Source organism: Thermobia domestica, chromosome 4 (genome assembly GCF_964235325.1).
Source record: "Thermobia domestica chromosome 4, izTheDome1.hap1.1, whole genome shotgun sequence".
Lineage (NCBI taxonomy): Eukaryota > Metazoa > Arthropoda > Insecta > Zygentoma > Lepismatidae > Thermobia > Thermobia domestica.
In genome coordinates this window covers 274,662,223-274,680,332 of record NC_137457.1, presented here as the reverse complement: position 1 = coordinate 274,680,332, position 18,110 = coordinate 274,662,223, and the positions used below count along the sequence as shown (strand labels likewise).

Here is an 18,110-nt window from a genome sequence, read left to right as displayed (position 1 = left end):
ATTTACACATTCATTACAAACCATACAAGTAGCTAGATATCATACTTATCTCAGCGTTTTTTCGAAACAAATGTTTTCAAAGAAAATAAAATTTTCAAGCCCTAGTAACTTCGTTCCTTTCATTTGAAACAAGTCATAGTATGACCATGGTATCCAACACTAAAGCACTTTCGAAGTGCATTATCCTGTGCGTCTCCGTTACGCTGTATTTGCGTTAAAGGATTCCGAACGTTGGATATTTGTGAGACTATAATATCCTCAGTTTGTAACACTGAATAATAAACGTGGTATTTAAAGGTATGCTTGACACGTTGATTTGAAATATGTAATAATCTGAGGTAGTGCCATTTGAAAAATATAACTTTATATTCGGATGGCAATACTGTTAATTGATTCTTTCTATTTAATACATACAAATATGTCCCCCATCATATAGTTAATTCGTGCAAAGTTTCTCTTTTCTCTCTCTTTTGGTTTGTCCGTTATAGCGGATGGCCATTGTCCACTCTGTAGACGTGGCAATGATAATGGAGCTAGAAAGATGGAACAAATGCCACTCGCAAGCTTTTGCACAACTGAACACAAACAAAAGCGGGCCTAATTGCTGAACCATGCATAGTTTTTGAGATTTAGCATGGAGCATATCAAAACATTTAAATTATTCCGGGTTATGAGCATCGTCACGCGTGTGCTTTCTTTCCGTTTTTACCATGTCCTCACTTTTTTCTCCATGTAATATCAGTCATGATTTTTTTGGAATAGTTTATTCACATACAGAATTTCTTTGTGGCCTAAGCAGCAATTTTTTGCACTTTGCCTTCCTGAAATATTACGCCCCAAACATAGCATCAAAATCAGAAACTTCAACTTTCGTACCCCCATAAATCTACGATGCTAGTAGTATCATAGCTGTGCACATTTATGCAGACTTTTTACATATAATAGTATTCAGCACAAAATTTGTGAACCCCTCACTTTATGCCATTTCAAATTACAGCCGCTTTAAAAGTGTAATTTTCTGTACTTTTTTTTAGTGATTTCATGTATTGGTTTGCAACCCTGCATATTTATTTAGAAGCAAGAGTATATATTCTCTTTTTACTTCAGTCTCTCCTGTAAACATTTGATTTTGTTTGAAGTTCGTCTGATACGCACGTCCTGAGTAACTGTAGTTTTCGTAAACGTAGCAACCTCTACCTTAATTGATATTAATTATAAACGAAATTTTCTGACTTTAATGTTACTTGTGACAATCTGGATTATATCCATGCTATGAAGCTAAGGTGATTTGCCAAATGGAGTTTACTTACAGCAAATCACACACAAACACACTCTTATATATATATATATAATATGTATATATATTAGAAAGATTGAAAGTAGATACTTACTTATGCATCTGCTGAACAGATTTAGGAAGCAATGATGTACCAGCTTAAGTTAATATGATTAGTGCCTTTTCACGCTATACACTTAAAGAAACTATGACTATCTTCTCTTCCATTGTTCTTTGCGACCATCATTTAAATTACTGGGATAGACTAAGTAAATTGGATCACCAGACGTTCAAAAGATAAGGAATCAAGGATTTTTTGAAGAATATTTATATTCAGGTTTGTTAACAAATCTTAACATCAATATAGGCCGAAATACTGAAAAAAATATATAATAATATTTAAAATGAGTACCATACACTCATTATTTATTAAAATCATACTACTATTCAATATGTTACGTCTAATAGCTAGGTTATTTCTTTGTAACAGAATAATACACTCATGCCGCGGTCACATAAAATATCCCACAACTTAATTCTATGCTGTAAAACATACAGCTAATAAGGATTATTCTAATTGACGTTAAGAAAAAATACGCTTTACTTTCCCTTTTCTCCCCACATGTTATTTTACACTTTTATTTCAAGCAAATGTCACGGCTAGAATTTGTTCATCCATCTACTTTTTTTTTTAACCTAATTTGGCACCTTATAACTTTATATGTTTCTAAAACTCAAAACGAAGTTAGAATGCACTCATTTTGACACTGATGATGACGTCATGCATTACGTAGATTAAATGTTATTTCCCTTTGAGAAATCACCTTTTACCATCGTCTTTAATACATTTCAACATTGATGTGCTGACTTGTCATGGGACTATGTTAAAAAATAGCATCAATAAATTCTATCCTGGTCAGTTCATCGGTAGGTTTAGAACTTATATAACAACCTTCATATATGGATATTGGAATATATGATTCAGAGACTTTGACATTATGGAAGTTATAGAAGGAATATTTAGATAATTTTGAAATGTGGTGTTGGCGGAAGATGAAGAAGATAAAATGGATACAGAGAGTAATAAACGAAGATGACAGATAGATGAAAAAAAGGCAATATTGTAGTCCTCATCTGTCGTAGGAAGGTCGATTGGATTGGACACATTTTGCGAAGAAATTGTCTTCTTCAATAGAAGTAAAGTTGGAAGGAAAGCGAGGTGTAGGAAAGGAAGAAAACGCCTTATTGATAATTTGAAAAATGAAAGAAAATATTGGGATTTAAAAGAGGAAGCTGAGGATCGAGGAACATGGAAGAAATATTTCCAGGCCGAAAGAAAATTAAAAATGAAACACCTCATTAATCTCAAGACTTGCTAAAAGTCTGAGTACTTTAGTAATAATAATAATAATAATAATAATAATAATAATAATAATAATAATAATAATAATAAAATTATTATTATTATTATTATTATTATTATTATTATTATTATTATTATTATTATTTAAAAAGCAGGAAATATTAATAACGAAATCCTTATTGCGTTTTCTAGAATCCCCGAGTGATCATCTCTGACAAACTAGCGAATATCACCAACATTGAGATCAGAGCTGTCACCATTTTTCTTTCCACTCAGGAGAGTCACCATAGCAAATTAATGAAAAAATGAAATGAAATCGTTGAGTTTTACGTCCCACGGTTATGCCGGTTAGGCTAAAGGAGACGGTGATGATGAGTAATGAATGAAATGGTGGAATGAAGAAAGTTGGAGGAAACGGGAGAACCCCGAGAAAACCCACGCACAAGGTGTTTGTCCACCACAAAGTCCACTTGGCGGGGGCTGGGATCGAACCCGGGGCCCCAAACACCAGAGGTGAACGCTCTACCACTGAGCTACCGCGGCCCCTAGCAAATTAATGAGTAAATTAGCGAAACACTAAGGTGATCTCCTCATTATATTTGGTGGTGAAGAAGTAAATGACAGTTTAAACACGGCGATATCTCAACAAATGTCGTTTCACTTGCAGGACGACAAAAAAAAAAAAAAAAAAAAAAAAAAAAAACAGTGAGTGTACCCGAAATCGTATATGAAATTCAAGACATTATTCAGTATCGAAGAAATTCAGCAAAATGCATGTTAGAGACCGTGTACATTTCTTGGAAGTCGTCAGTATCATAATTCATAATGACTTGGGTAGCAACTAGTCAAGATACCATCTTAGGTCACAACTTCTTGCAACTTCTAGCAATAAAGTGATAAGATTACAAATAGATCTTGTTTCTTGTACACGGAATCCAAATGGAAATAACCTGTTACTATTTATCATTGCCACTGGATTTTACTCTTTCCGATCAATGTTCGAACAAGAATTGATAGGTTTATGTACGTCCAGTTTTCATTGAGAAATAAAGACTGGGATGGACTTTTAGTTTGGTCGGTTAATTCATATATTTTTTTTTTTTTTAAATCTTGTTATTAATGTTGTTCTGCAATAGTGTCAATTTCGAAGGAGGTAGCGATCATCCTGTCAGCAGTCGGGGTTTGGGCTTAGCAATTCAACCCCTATCTGACGACTTTTGTGGGTGGCAGGTGCTTAGACACTATCGAAGTTGGATTGGTCGTGATGATAATTATTTAATTAGCAAGGAAATGATGCAGAAACATGCAAAATTGTATCTAAATTACAAAGCTATATTTTTTAGTTCAATGTTTATTTGTTCCATTTTTTACTTAGACCGACTCTACTGAGAACGAGTGTAACGAAAAATGACAAATGTGTTAGGTCTGTCGAGGGGGATAGTTTCCAAGATGATGACGGCCTATAATCTCACTGCACAAGTCAATCGTCGAAGAGAAACAGTTGCACAGGAAACCCTCAGTGGTAGGGCCCACGAATATTTAAAAAAGGACATGTCACTCAGAATCAACCTTTGACTGTACAGGAAGTGACGAAATGATTTAGTAAGCATATCCCATGGTCTATATTGATATTAACAGTACGTCATGAGTCGTCTGGCGTGACCACACTTGATTAATTGGAAAGGAGAATCACTGATAAGCAACTAAAACATGACGCCAATGTAATCGCTAATAAGTAATATTGATCTTGCATAACTGTAAATTTGTGACATGGTAGGATGAGTCAAAGTTCACCATATTTCAAACCACGTGAAGAGTTTATGTGTGACGAGCTAACATTGAATCATATTGGCACGATATATCCATCCTACCATGTAAAATGGTCAGAGGTCTGTCATGTTGTGTTCTGCAATACCTTAATTTTAAATGGTTCCTCACTGGTACCGCCACTGTCCCGGATTATGACGCTATTTCAAGTGGTCATGTTCGTTCTATGATTTACATATTATTTCCGTTCAATGACCACATATTTCAGGATAAAACCTCAGTCACGTAGTGTTTCTCGTTGTAAAGCAAAGATAAAACATAATGAAAATTCGACGACTCTTATAGATCTCCTTCCTCATTTCCATTTCGCGTCTTCTTCCATTGAGAAAGACCTTAATCAATATCACAATTTAGAAATTTTGAGTTGTTTCAATATACTTGTTTAAAGGGCTACTTCCATTTGATCTTTTCTCTTATGTACTTCATAATATCTTTATAACTATTGACCCATTATGACTGAAATCCCATTCCTTGAATCACATTATGTACATAGCGTCTAGCAAGGGTACAAGAATGTTATAGACTTTAATTAGGCAGGTTATAGCCATGTTATTGCAGTTGTCTTTACCATATCTCTCAATATAGACACCTCAGAACCAATTCCTACCATTTTAGGAATTCTAACTTTCTCTTTCAATAAACAAACTAGACTGTAGATCCCTTAGCTTAAAGTGGTTTCCATTACATTGAATTGTTCTACTAGAAAAGAGTAAACTTTAGTTGACTTGTAGTGAAATAACTATTTATTTGCTGATTAAACTTGTAGGAGGGTCAGTCCGTCAACTTATTGAAAAATAGTGTAGTGTTGACCAGAAGAAAAGACGAAGCAGAATTTTCGTGGTGTATCATGATAGAAACAGATACTTTGTGAGAAAAATTAATTTTATGATACACTTTAGAGATAAGACAGCCTCAACTATTGTATTGTACAAAACTCTGAGGCTCTGTTTCTCACTCTATCTTTCAGTAAATTTTGACAGAAATATTTAAAAGATTATTAAGGTATTTATTCAGGAATATTTTCTGGATCAGCAAAAATATTCTCGTTTCTCCGTGAAATAAATTCAATCTAGACAGTTTACTTATGATTTTGTACTTGTCTTTAACATTTAATTTTATTTCACTTTTTTTTGCTTTTAAATTAGTATATCTGTAAATCCATTTTTCACGTATTCTCTTTTTCTTTAAATGTACGAGCAACTTTGTTCTTACAGTTGTCGTACGTTTTCATGCTTTTAGCTCATATAAACCCATTTCCATTGGTTTATTCAGGTATTTACTATTCACATATCTTTCCAAGTTTATATTCCTCTGTTTTTTATATATAGTAATCTGCCATTTCCTTGTAGCCATTTTCTTGTGTTCGTGTTCAGAGGTTCGCTCCTCATCCTGGAGGAACAAATCATTTCCGTCACTGCTATATTCATGGTCAAGTAGGTTTACTAAAGTTTTGCACAAATCAGGATTTCAGTATTGTCGTAATTGCAAGCATTGTCTGCGCTCTGAAACACTTCTAACTCTTTATGAATAAACACTTAATTTTTTTTAGGAAACCTCGGACTCTTTACAATTTAAATAGCTATCTTAATTCATTTATGGTGGTTGAGTTAATTTTTCTTCAAATATTTTCATTACCTTGATAACCGTCTGTATACTCCACTCAAGAATTAAATCTCAAGATGAAATATTGTACAATTGTAGCAGAATCTCACACGATTCAATTTACTATGATATTATGTACACCACCACCATGTCACATTTCTACATTTTATTTTCATTTACCTAAGTTATGTGCGTATGAAATATGACAATTTCAATGGGTCTACAATGAAAATTCTCCTTACTAAATTTTTGATCGTCCTGAGAATGGGTTATCAGTATTTTGTAAGATATATTTCCACCCCCTTCCACATCATGTATTGAAAACTCTCTACAAAAATTAAATAAATAAATAAATAAAATTAAAAAAAACTAAAATAAATAAATAAATAAATACATAAATAAAATAAAAGGAAAAACTAAAATCATAGGAAATTTAAAACATAATTGGGCATTGTTGACTTGAAACTTTGCATATTCATTATCAAAAGATCACCAATTCATTTAGTATATAACTTCCTTGCATATGTTTTTCATTCTTGTTAACTATATATATTTAAATTGTTTTCTTACGAAACTAACTAAAATTAATAGTAAAAAATACCTTCCAAAATAACCGAGAAATTATGTGTCTATTGAGGTTGCCCTGTGTCCACAAGAATCAAATCACAACATACAGTTGAAGCTACTCTGCGCCTACATATTATCCATAGTAAGCAGTAAGCATGCTTCCGTATCTTTGTGGTTTAATCAAACTATGCGCACACATTAGAGAACAGCCTCGTTACTCTGAAAAATGAAAGAAAAATACATATTATACGGAAACTAAATCTAAAGACATAACCAAAATCAAATCATTCAGAAATAATTACACAATTGTCTATTCTCTATGTCAGCGTTTCCCAACCTTTCTCAACTTGCGCCACACTAAGGGTGTTACTTGGATTCTCGCGGCACACTTATAGATATTATTATTTGTAAATATAAAAGACAGTGGTATTTTTTCTGTGATTACTGATCTGCTTCTCACAGAGAAGAAAGCTCTATCACTGTTTTTTCTTTTTTTTTTCCTGTGGTAAATCATTATGCTTATTTTTCATTCTAATTTAAAAATAGAAAACAATTGCAATGAAATATTGGACTCAGGTTTTTAAAAATACGCTTTCTTTTTAAAAACTGTATTCAACCTTTTACTAAGAAGGAAGATCACTAAATAACGAACGAACAAACAAATCTCTTTAGCTTTTAAAACACAAATGTAGGTAATTTGTCGAAAGGATTGAATGTTATTTTAAATTTTCAAGTTACAAAATAGTCTGGAACAATAAAGAAGCAATAATGGTCATAACAATGATAACAAATACTTTTTTCAACATTAGAAATGTACAGAATAGTAACCCGGTATGAAACAAAATTGTAGATTCATAGTAGAGGTTCATAGTAATGTGAAATATCAAATATAGCTATATTTTTGCCTACGTTTTGCAATTTGATTGCTATAAAATTAATAATTTTGTTTCGATTCCTTGCGGCACATCAGTGGCCCATTCACGGCACACCAGTTGGGAAACGCTGCTCTATGTATTTAAATTATTAGAAATATATTTGTGTTACCTACGAGAGTTTCTAAGCATAGTCTCTTTAAAACTAGTGTAGGTAAATGCTGTTTTATGAGCGCCAATTTTGTTTTTATTTTAAAAGTTTTTAATGTTTTCAATTGTTTTATGAAAACTTTTGGATACAATCTATTACATAAAAAGGAAGCTGATTTTGTTGTGATCCAATCAAGAGGAATCACTGGACAGGTTGGTATAAATTTTGGAATGCACGGATGATTGTAAATAATTAATCGGAATTCTTAGTGAAGGCATTCAGCACATACCTCGGGCTACGGTTTTTTCATGTTATTTCAAAACCAGGACTACACTGCAAAAAAAAATCGTTGTTATTTCAACGACATGCCTATGTGTTAACACGATTGTGTTAAAATATAACACAAACAGACGGTTAGAACAACTCACTCTCCATTTGGAGTTGTGTGTCAAATGCTGGTAGTTGAAATGACACACAACCTGTATGTTAAATTAACACCAGTGTAGAATATTCGGTGTTGTTTTCTGCGTGATTGCCAAATATGTTGGGCATCTAATTATAAAGGCTTATGAATTGAAGCTACAGACAAACACAGTAGAAAGAAATACTTTAAAAAATCCAGGTATACGCAAAATTTCAACATGCAAACCGCGAGATGTGTTTTCAATTGTTTTACATAATGTTTCTGAAGAAATATGTCAACAGCGAGAAATAACATATTATTGTGTCACATCTACATCGCACTAGAGCTCACCAATCAACCTTGCGGACTGTGCTTCAACAATGGCGGAAAACAAGTAGAATCACGATTAAGAGGCAAACATATTAAAGGATATGGGTAAGAGATTGCTATCATTCTTGAACAAGATGTTGGTGAAGGTTGTGTTTCGCACCATCAAGAAATAATTCACAATAAATGGTGAGGAGGACGACAAAAGTTTTTATGAAGATTTTCTATATGAAGTGTTCTGTAGTTTACTATTCTTATTTTAAAATTAGAACCTTCGGTAAAAGTAAGCATACACATCACATGGTTTTCAATTGAGAAAAATGGTTAAATAAACACCACACACGGAGTTATTTCAACACCGAAATCAGTGTCATAGTAACACAGAAGTGAAGTTGAACTAACACCAAGTGGTCTGACCTTGAATTTTAACACAGGAGTGTTGAAGGAACGCCAAAACGGTGTTACACGGATTTGACCTTGAATTATGACACAGATTGTGTGTTGAAATTATAAGAAAACGATGTTCAAGAAACACAGGTACTGGGTTACATTGATACTTGACATGGTATAATATTAAGACAAAATAATTAACGCACTACACACTGTGTTACTTTCTTCGTGTTGGTACAACACCGCCACAAGTAACACTCAACACTCTTCTCCACACTACCTACCCTGACATGGTGTCGAATTAACACCGAAAATACTAACATAGATCCGAATTTAACACCGCTCAACACCAGTTGTGTGTTAAAGACGTAACACACCAATGTGTTAAACACTAACACCGTTGGGTCTGTGTTAAACTAACACTGCATAGTGGTAGTCATGCTGGAACCACTGCCCTCTGTTAAAATTTAGTTGAATTAACACAACCATTTTTTACTGTGTACAGTCCTGATTTTGAGTGAGGCCGCCATTATTATGTTTACCACATATGATCTACGAGCATGGTGGAACAAAAAGGTGGAGAGCCTGAACACTCCTGTGTATTTAACGTTTGATTTTTTTTCTAAATTGAACTTTAAATGTTACAAGCAGCCTGATATGTTTGCGTTAAGAAAGATTGCCTTAAATTATACAATTGCTATTGAATGAAAGAAGCTTTTACCATTCCTCCAGTAATGAAGATTAATTAAGACTAACATTTGATGCATGCAAATCACTAAAACAAACCCAGTACATTCAACAATTCAGCGAGTTGCTACTTCGCATTCATATAATTAAAATCAATGTACCGTCATCGAAGTCAAGTAACAGTAACACTAATTTTGTTTTGTAAGAAAGTAATCACCGTGAATATTTTCCAATATTAAAAATTCGCTTTTTCTCAATAGAATTGTAAAACATAATTTCATTTTGGCATTTATTCCGAAGTTGGGCGTCCGCTTTCTCCACGTTTTTTCGCTGTTATCTCCTTTCCACACTTTCTGCAATTTGTTATTAGGTTCATTAATCCGTGCTCTTCACAAACTTTTAAAAGATTTTGCTTGTTATCAACGTATTGCTTCACAAATGTTAAAACTGTTAGTTCATTGCCCTTGTACATTCGCCATGTTGATAACATAAATGCTCGTTTCTTTCCCACAATGCAACTGTTCGGTTACCTTGCGCCAAGTAGTTCCCTCCGCTCGCCGTATAGTCCCATGTTTATAACCGCTTATATATAACAAATAAACAGATTTTTCGAGATTCTTATACACTATCAAGCACACAAACGATCAAATTATCCATATCTTTACTGTAAATTTTAAAAATTTTGCTGGAAACGGACGCCCAACTTTGGAATTTAACCCTTGATTTTTGACACACTTCTTACAGTAAGGAATTCAAAAAGATAATTATCGATTTTGTGAATACACGTAATGCGTAAGGATATTATAATTGCGTGTGACATCTTTTGAGTAACTATCAATAAATAAATACAACATTAGTTAAACAGATTATATTAAGAATGTGTTACTTTTTATTCAATTTATTGTAAAACATAAGAAATTTGCAAGGATAAGGATGACGATGTTCATGAGTAATAGATTAATTTAGTGTTGATAGTTGTGAGAATCGGGACATGTAATGTGAATACAGGTTAAAATCAAGTTTGTATTATGGTTTAACAAACTTTACGATGATTGATTTGTTCAATAAGGTTTACAATGGTAGCGTGTATGTTTATCGGTTGACACATAAATTATTGTCACGAGTTCCAGCTAGGAAATTATTCATTTGCTCTTTTACTCCCGCATCAAATATGTGTAAGAAGTGACCACGTGATTTCTAATTCACTTGAGTACTAAATTATAATTTTTTCTTTCTAATCTTTCTCCGTTTTTTTAAAAAACAAAGAAGAATTTATATGAAACAGAAAATACAATAAGCAACATTTCGGTGAGTGCATGTAAGACTGAAATAAGAAAATGAAATGAAATGAAATCTTTAAGTTTTACGTCCCAATGCCATGTCGGTTAGGCCAAATTGAGACGGTGATGATGAGGAATGAATGAACAGGTGGAATGAAGAAAGTGGAACCCCGCGAAAACACACGAGCACGGTATTTGTCCACCACAAAGTCCACACAGGGTGAGCTGGGATCAAACCAGGAACCCCAAGCACCGGAGGTGAACGCTCTACCACTGAGCCACCGTGCCCCACTGAAGTAAGACCAATACTTTCATGAGAAATGCCAGTTAGACTTTACAACAATATATTTCAAGCTTTCCACACTAGATTAATGTATATCAGAAAACAGACATTCTCGTTGTAGAGGTATGAAAATCGTATGAAGTGGTTAGATTTTTCTTCTATACGGACTTACCTTAGAAATTATTTCCCCGTGCGTACCAATGAATTTGTTAATATGCTCATTTTATATATTTTGAAACAGTCATACGGATATTAAATGATTGCACATATCCTACACATTCTCTCGTCAACAACTTTGGATATATTCGAATCGACCAAATTTAATTCAATTTTCTTTCCATAGAGGAAATCTGATTCCTTGTATAATACAGATCCATTTATTGGCAACATATTACTTAATGCATATAAAGGGCGTATATTCTTTCTTTTAAGTGACTTAAAATGTTCTGGATAAATCTTACGAAAAATTTGAATAAATACGTGAAGCGGTTTATTACGAATAGGACACTAAAATTTGTGATATATTAATTATAATTTAACAGATTGATTACTGTTATTTATATTTTAGTTGCAAACTCTATCATCTAACGTTGTTTTCTGATCAGAAAAGGCTTTAATAAAAGAGAATTTTCTGGAAGAAGTAGACAGGGTTTTAATTGTTTACCAAAAATACAGATTTTCGAGAATCCTTCAAGTTAGGAAGATAAAACTCAGCATATAAAATCATCACAAAAAGAAAGGAGACATATATCTCACTGTTTTGTATATTTTCCGTTTCAAGAGAGAAGGAGGCATATCCCTAATTTCCTTCTACACATTACTCTCGATGTCTGTTGATTGTGATTAAATCACGGGAAAATATCCCAACAATTAATTATTAATTTTGGGAAAGGACATCCACATAAAATATGGTTTCCTGTCATCTTACTTTATTAAAAGAGTCGCCTCAAGTGAACAGAGAAGCTGAAAATTCATCTCCAAAATATATTTTGTAAATTATCATAAAACTTTCTAGCTGTGTTTTAGATGTGAAGTGACCATGAGATAATTGTGTAAACTCCTAACTTAATTCGCTAAATTCCATTATTTTATTAAATTACATTATCAACGACAGAATCATGAACTTTTGAAAATTCATCGGAAGAAAACTTTGATCAAGATTGTACATTCTCAGACAGCTTTTGTAAACGCATATTTGTTAATAAACACGACTAGTTTCCTCATTATCTTTCCGCATACCTTCAAGCATAGCCTGATACTTACCCATTCATTGAACTCCAAAGTCATCATTCTTCAGCCACACAAAACCACGGAGGACACATCAACAGGGGGTATTCGCCACGAAGTTGAGGAAGGTGCAGGATCATCGGAGACAAGCAGATCCACCATTGCAGGACGACCGACTCCATGTCTAAAGAATACCATTCTGCCGGTTCATCGCCGTAGACACTTTTGAGTTTGTTAGTTGAGACTAGTGGAATGAAGGTGTAAGAGGACAGCCCAAAGACGCTTATCGCAGAGATGTATCATAGAGAGAGTTCGACGCCCCTAGCAGTCCAACAGGATTGAGTTCCAGTTGTTGGTTGATACCAGAACATCCAAGTTCCTCCAGGGCAAACCCTTCATCATTCCAGATGACCAAGATGACGCCAGACTCGTTGGAATTATCAGGCTAGTGCTCTTCCTTTATTTCTTAACTATATCCTTTCTCTCTCTTACCTATTTCCCACAACTGGTCATTTTTCAAAATTAGAAACATTTGAATTTTATTTAAATTCAACCACAATTTTACAGTTAAGTACCATGTTGTGCATCAGTCTCATCCCCATTTGGTTGCGTTCATTTGATAAGTATTCTGAGCTATAACTGATGGCACAGCACCGGCACAATTGAGATGCGGACAAGATTTTAAAATATCTTCGATAAGTCTAATATCTCCGTATTCTCAGGTACGCCTAAACCCACGAACAGTTTTTCTCATAGAATTTATCTTCTCCAGTTTGATTAACATTGAATACATTAAAAATATACATTCAAAGGAAGTCATTATGCAGAAAAATGTGTAGTGCTGGTAATACAAACCTCTTGTCGCTTGTAATACTAATACGTGGTAATATGTGAGTTCCTGCCACCAGCATCTTTATGTTGTGGATCGAGTAGAATGACTCTAGATATAGAGGTTAGTTGTAAATATATTGAATAATTAGTCGCCGGTGGACATCAAGGGGTGGTCCACTAGCTTGAGGTATTGAATGAGGCTAAGATCCTTAGCCTGAAAAACAGATAATGATCTATAACCTGAGCTAGCACTTGGGTTTGTATCCGAGGCAACTACTTTCATCAGAATTGAACTCTTGAGTATCAATTAAAAACACATGCATATTAACTAACCATTTGGCCACGAGGGGTATCCAATGATACCATACAAAACGTAGCAAAGTATATATATAACATTGTGCAGGATTTGAAAGAAAATCCATCTAGTATTATTAAATAGGGGCTTATATTATTACTTTAATCTTACTGATGATAATTTTATAATAATAATATTCGTTCAGATGCTCAATACCAGCTAGTTGTGCATAAGCCTATCGTTACTATACTGTATGCTTGAATTATCACTACCAGAATTCTCATATATAAAATAAAGCCAGGTAGAAATAGATACATACCTTTTTTTTTTGTAGTTTTGTCGTTTCATCTGCTTACAACCATAAACGCAATCAACAGTGTCCAATATGACACTTTACAAAGGCATGATATCACAAACATACTAACATATGATTATCTCATCCACAGCTTTCCAAAGAAATACTTTTTTTGTCCATTAGACATTACAAAAATAAATGAATGAATTTTCGATTCCATACATATCATCAGTTCACACTAGCCTCACACACACATGGCAGGAAAAATGACAAAACCTGACGTCCATCAAACCATTTGCCAGAATTCACCGAGGTTAATGATTAATGTTTTTTTTTTCAATCCTGGAAATAAATTAATAATAAGGGAAATTAACAATTAAATTAACAATTTTAAGAATATGGAATGCACATAGACAAAAATATCAAATTAAAATAACTATTCTTCAAATTGTTTTTCATAAACTAACTGAACTTCTCCAGAAGAAGGAACGAAATTCGATAAATATTGTAAATATCTTGTTTAAAAGGATAAATGAACTAAAATAACAATAACTATATATGTATTTGTAAACCCTTGGCGATATATGTATAACTTACGCAGTAGAACGTTAGAACGTTCTCGAAACTGTGCTGAAATAATCTTTACTCCTCTAAAGATGAATCTGAAGATAAAAGTTCAAGTAGAAAAAGACACTCTTGTTGAGAAAATATTGATTATCCACCTTGCTTCAATGCCCGATCTTCAAGATACTGTTTGTGGAAATTTTTAATACATTTGCCGTAAATAGATATCTCAATTTCTAAAGAAAGTTCGTACTTACTTGATTAATTTGAACATTAAATAAGAGGACAGGTTGTTTCAAAGAGAAGTGGGTATTCATTGAAAATATAAATTAATTAAAACTGTAAATTGAAAAATAAATATTATATGAAAAATTATAAACCTTTCAGTGACTCCGCTTATTTTGACTTATACATCTAACATTATGTCTGTTTTTCTTTCTTTTTTTGCTTACATAGAACAACGACTGGGTTTAAATTTCCCATATTTCACCATTGATAATACAGATAAATGTTAAACAATAATAACAATAAATTCTTAAACAATTTAGAGCAACCAATGATAACCTAGGGTAATTTCATGATCAAAGTCACTATATTCAAAGACTTGGCCACTCTAAATATATAGTTTACAAACATTACCGTTATTAACTAGGTACTTTGATTATCCTCAAGAAATAATACGGAAACAATGTAACTTCCTATAGCGGGCAGTCTTGAATAACGAATAACTTCATAATACTAGTATAGCTTGTTCCGGTAAAAAATATATATCAATCTAAAAGAAAATAGTCTCTTTTGCGGATACGGACATTTTCTTTAATCTTAAAGTTTCAAAAGTATTTTTATGATAGTCTTTAAGTACAGTTGCTCATACGCATTTTATAGCACAGAAAAGCCCTATTACAGTTTAAAAGTACTTCATTAATTTTCATCTTCAATTAATCCATCAGTTACAAAACGTTTCTTAAGGATTTACTGACTACTGCAAACCACACGACAGACAAGTATTGTAGACATTTTCGTAAAGAAATTCGCCAAATTTTATAATTAATTGGCAGTGTCTACAACTTTTCTAGTTAATAATAATGCTACGTTTTCTTATTGTATATTTTTACTTATATTAAAATTAGTAAGGGACGGAATTATTAGGAATTGTTATAGAGGTGGAACATCCATGAGATGCAGTACATGCCCGTGGATTACCATTTTCCAGGCATACATTTGTTTCTTTGCAGATAGGTATTCCTCTCGTTTTCGAAATAATACGTACACTGAATACATATTTGGAAATTAGTTTATATTTGCATTTAAACCATTTGTGTTGTGTATTGCACAAAATAACCACACGAAATGTGAGCAATCTAAATTTCTGTAATTTCTTTTTAACGGGTACCGTACCTTTTATTTTCGGACAAATGTTCATGTCCCATTTTCACGGGGCAATTTTGTACACATTATTTTTTAAGGGGTCGTTAAGGTTAGGGACTATTTCTGTTTAAAAATGTCAGAGAAGTAAAAAATACGAATCTGAACTCTTGTCTTGTATTCTTCGATAAATACGTTTTATGTCTTTAAACGTTTAGTCTTGACATTTTGAAGGTATAGTATCAAAAACATTTTATTTTCCAAACTTATACATACATATATATATATATATATATATATATATATATATATATATATATATGTGTGTGTGTGTGTGTGTGTGTGTGTTTCTTTGGTAAAGCATTTCTATCCAGATTTTATTTCGAATCCTTTGATAATAATAGCACATTTTTTTTTTAAATTTTAAGGAAACATGGTTTATGGTGAACATATTGAGCGTAGACCATATTATGTAATGTAGTTTTCTCACTAAAATCCTATGAATGGAAATAAAAGAATGGAATAACTAAAATATATAATTTTAAATTCTGTTTTAGGGTGGGACAATGAATTCACCACTCGGGAGTCCCATTTAAACTTTTCAAGTTGCCCCCCTCTACCCCCCTTAGGGGGCGCCAAGGAGCATTGATTTGGACACAGTTAAATAGAAATCGAAAAAAATATTTGACATGTATTTTTTTTGCATGCTCGGACGTGTATTTCTGAAGATATTTTCCTGTCCCGATCTTTCTGCTGCGTTAATCAATAAAAGCGATTTTTCGCGATTACAGTGTCATCTGTCAAAAATACACAAAAATGTTTCCAGTAAAAGTTACGTATTTTTGTGTGTAGTATTTGAATCTGCACTAAAAGCTCGGGGATCCCATTTAAACTTCTCAAGTTGCCCCTTCTGCTTCCCTTAGGGGGCACCCGGTGAATTAATTGTTCCACCCTGAAATATAATTTTAAAATATCTGGTGTAGTAAAATGTAATCCATTATTTTGCCAATAGATGGCTTCAGTGATCTGTATCTCGCGTTGTATAAGCCGGATCGGGTTCAACGAGATGGCGTTCAAACGATGAGATTGCGTACCACAACCACTGTTCAGATAGTTGTGATGAGTTGACTCAGTGCTGTGTGAGCGCGAGTCAAAATGGACAGTAACAAAGAAAAAATAAGCTATATTTTACGGTTTTTCTTCGATAAAGGCGAAAACGCAAGTTAGGCGGCTGAAAATGTAAATAGTGTTTATGGTCCTGATACTGTAACAGCCAATCACGTGCAATTTTGGTTTCGTCGATTCCGTTCCGGTAATTTTGACCTCAAAGATGCACCACGCACTGGAAGGCCAGGTGTCGAAAATGTCGATAAAATCATGGACATTGTCGCGTCCGACCGTCAAGAAGCACTGTGTCAATTGCCCAAGAGCTAAACATTGTACAAGAAAGCGCGTGTAATCATTTGCATAAGGCTGGATACAAAAAGAAGCTTGATGTATGGGTGCCACACAAGTTGACGCAAAAAACCTCATGGACCGAATTTCCATCTTCGAATCGCTGTTGAATCGCAACAAAATCGATCCATTTCTGAAGCGGTTGGTGACTGGCGAAGAAAAGTGGATCACTTACGACAACGTCACGCGAAAACGGTCGTGGTCGAAGCGTGGTGAACCGGCGCAAACCGTGACCAAGCCAGGATTGACGGCCAGGAAGGTTTTGCTGTGTGTTTGGTGGGATTGGCAGGGAATTATCTACTATGAGCTGCTCCCCTACGGCCAAACAATTAACTCGGAACTGTACTGTCAACAATTGGACTGTCTGAAGACAGCAATCGCCCAGAAGCGGCCAGCTTTGGCGAATAGGAGAGGCATTGTGTTCCACCAGGACAACGCCAGGCCACGCATATCGATAGTGACTCGCCAGAAGCCCCGGGAGCTTGATTGGAAGATTCTTATGCATCCACCTTATAGTCCGGACCTGGCACCGAGTGATTATAATCTGTTCCTGTCCATGGAGAAAACGTTTGCTGGTGAAAAGGTCGCTTCAAGAGAGGCTTGTGAAAATCGACTGTCCCAATTTTTTTTTGCCACTACGGACAAGGGCTTCTATGAGAGAGTCATCATGATATTATCTTCCAAATAGCAACACGTTATCGAACAAAACGGCGCATATGCGACCTAAATCGGATCATTCTAACTATTGGTAAGTCAAACCTTCAATGTCATGCCAAAATAATGGATTACTTTTTACTACACCAGCCACGTGTTGTATTTCATGATACGACGTGTATTTCTCGAGATATTCCACCGTCCCGATCTTTTTGTGACACGCTGTATATGAAATATATTAATTTTCATATGTTTCTCTCAAGCACCAAGGTGTCAACTACAAACAAACTTACCTTTTCCCATAATTCAATTCACATCTCTTGATTCCTATCACTTCCGACGCTTCTTTCATCCCATATCTACAAGCAAAGGAGCCCAATCAACAGGTGGCCTGCA

The 18,110-nt window shown here is 34.0% G+C and overlaps 1 protein-coding gene across 1 annotated transcript in view; it reads right to left on the bottom strand.

Moving 5' to 3' along the window:
• The window catches only part of LOC145683519 (uncharacterized), a 375,576-nt gene that overhangs the window by 43,350 nt on the left and 314,116 nt on the right, over positions 1-18,110 (bottom strand). The window contains exons 29-32 of the mRNA XM_081754860.1: positions 18,008-18,105; positions 13,701-14,018; positions 6,670-6,854; positions 1,392-1,652 (exon numbers count right to left, since the gene is read on the bottom strand). The gene's annotated coding sequence lies outside the window, so the exon portion shown is untranslated. The remainder of the gene's footprint in view (positions 1-1,391; positions 1,653-6,669; positions 6,855-13,700; positions 14,019-18,007; positions 18,106-18,110) is intronic.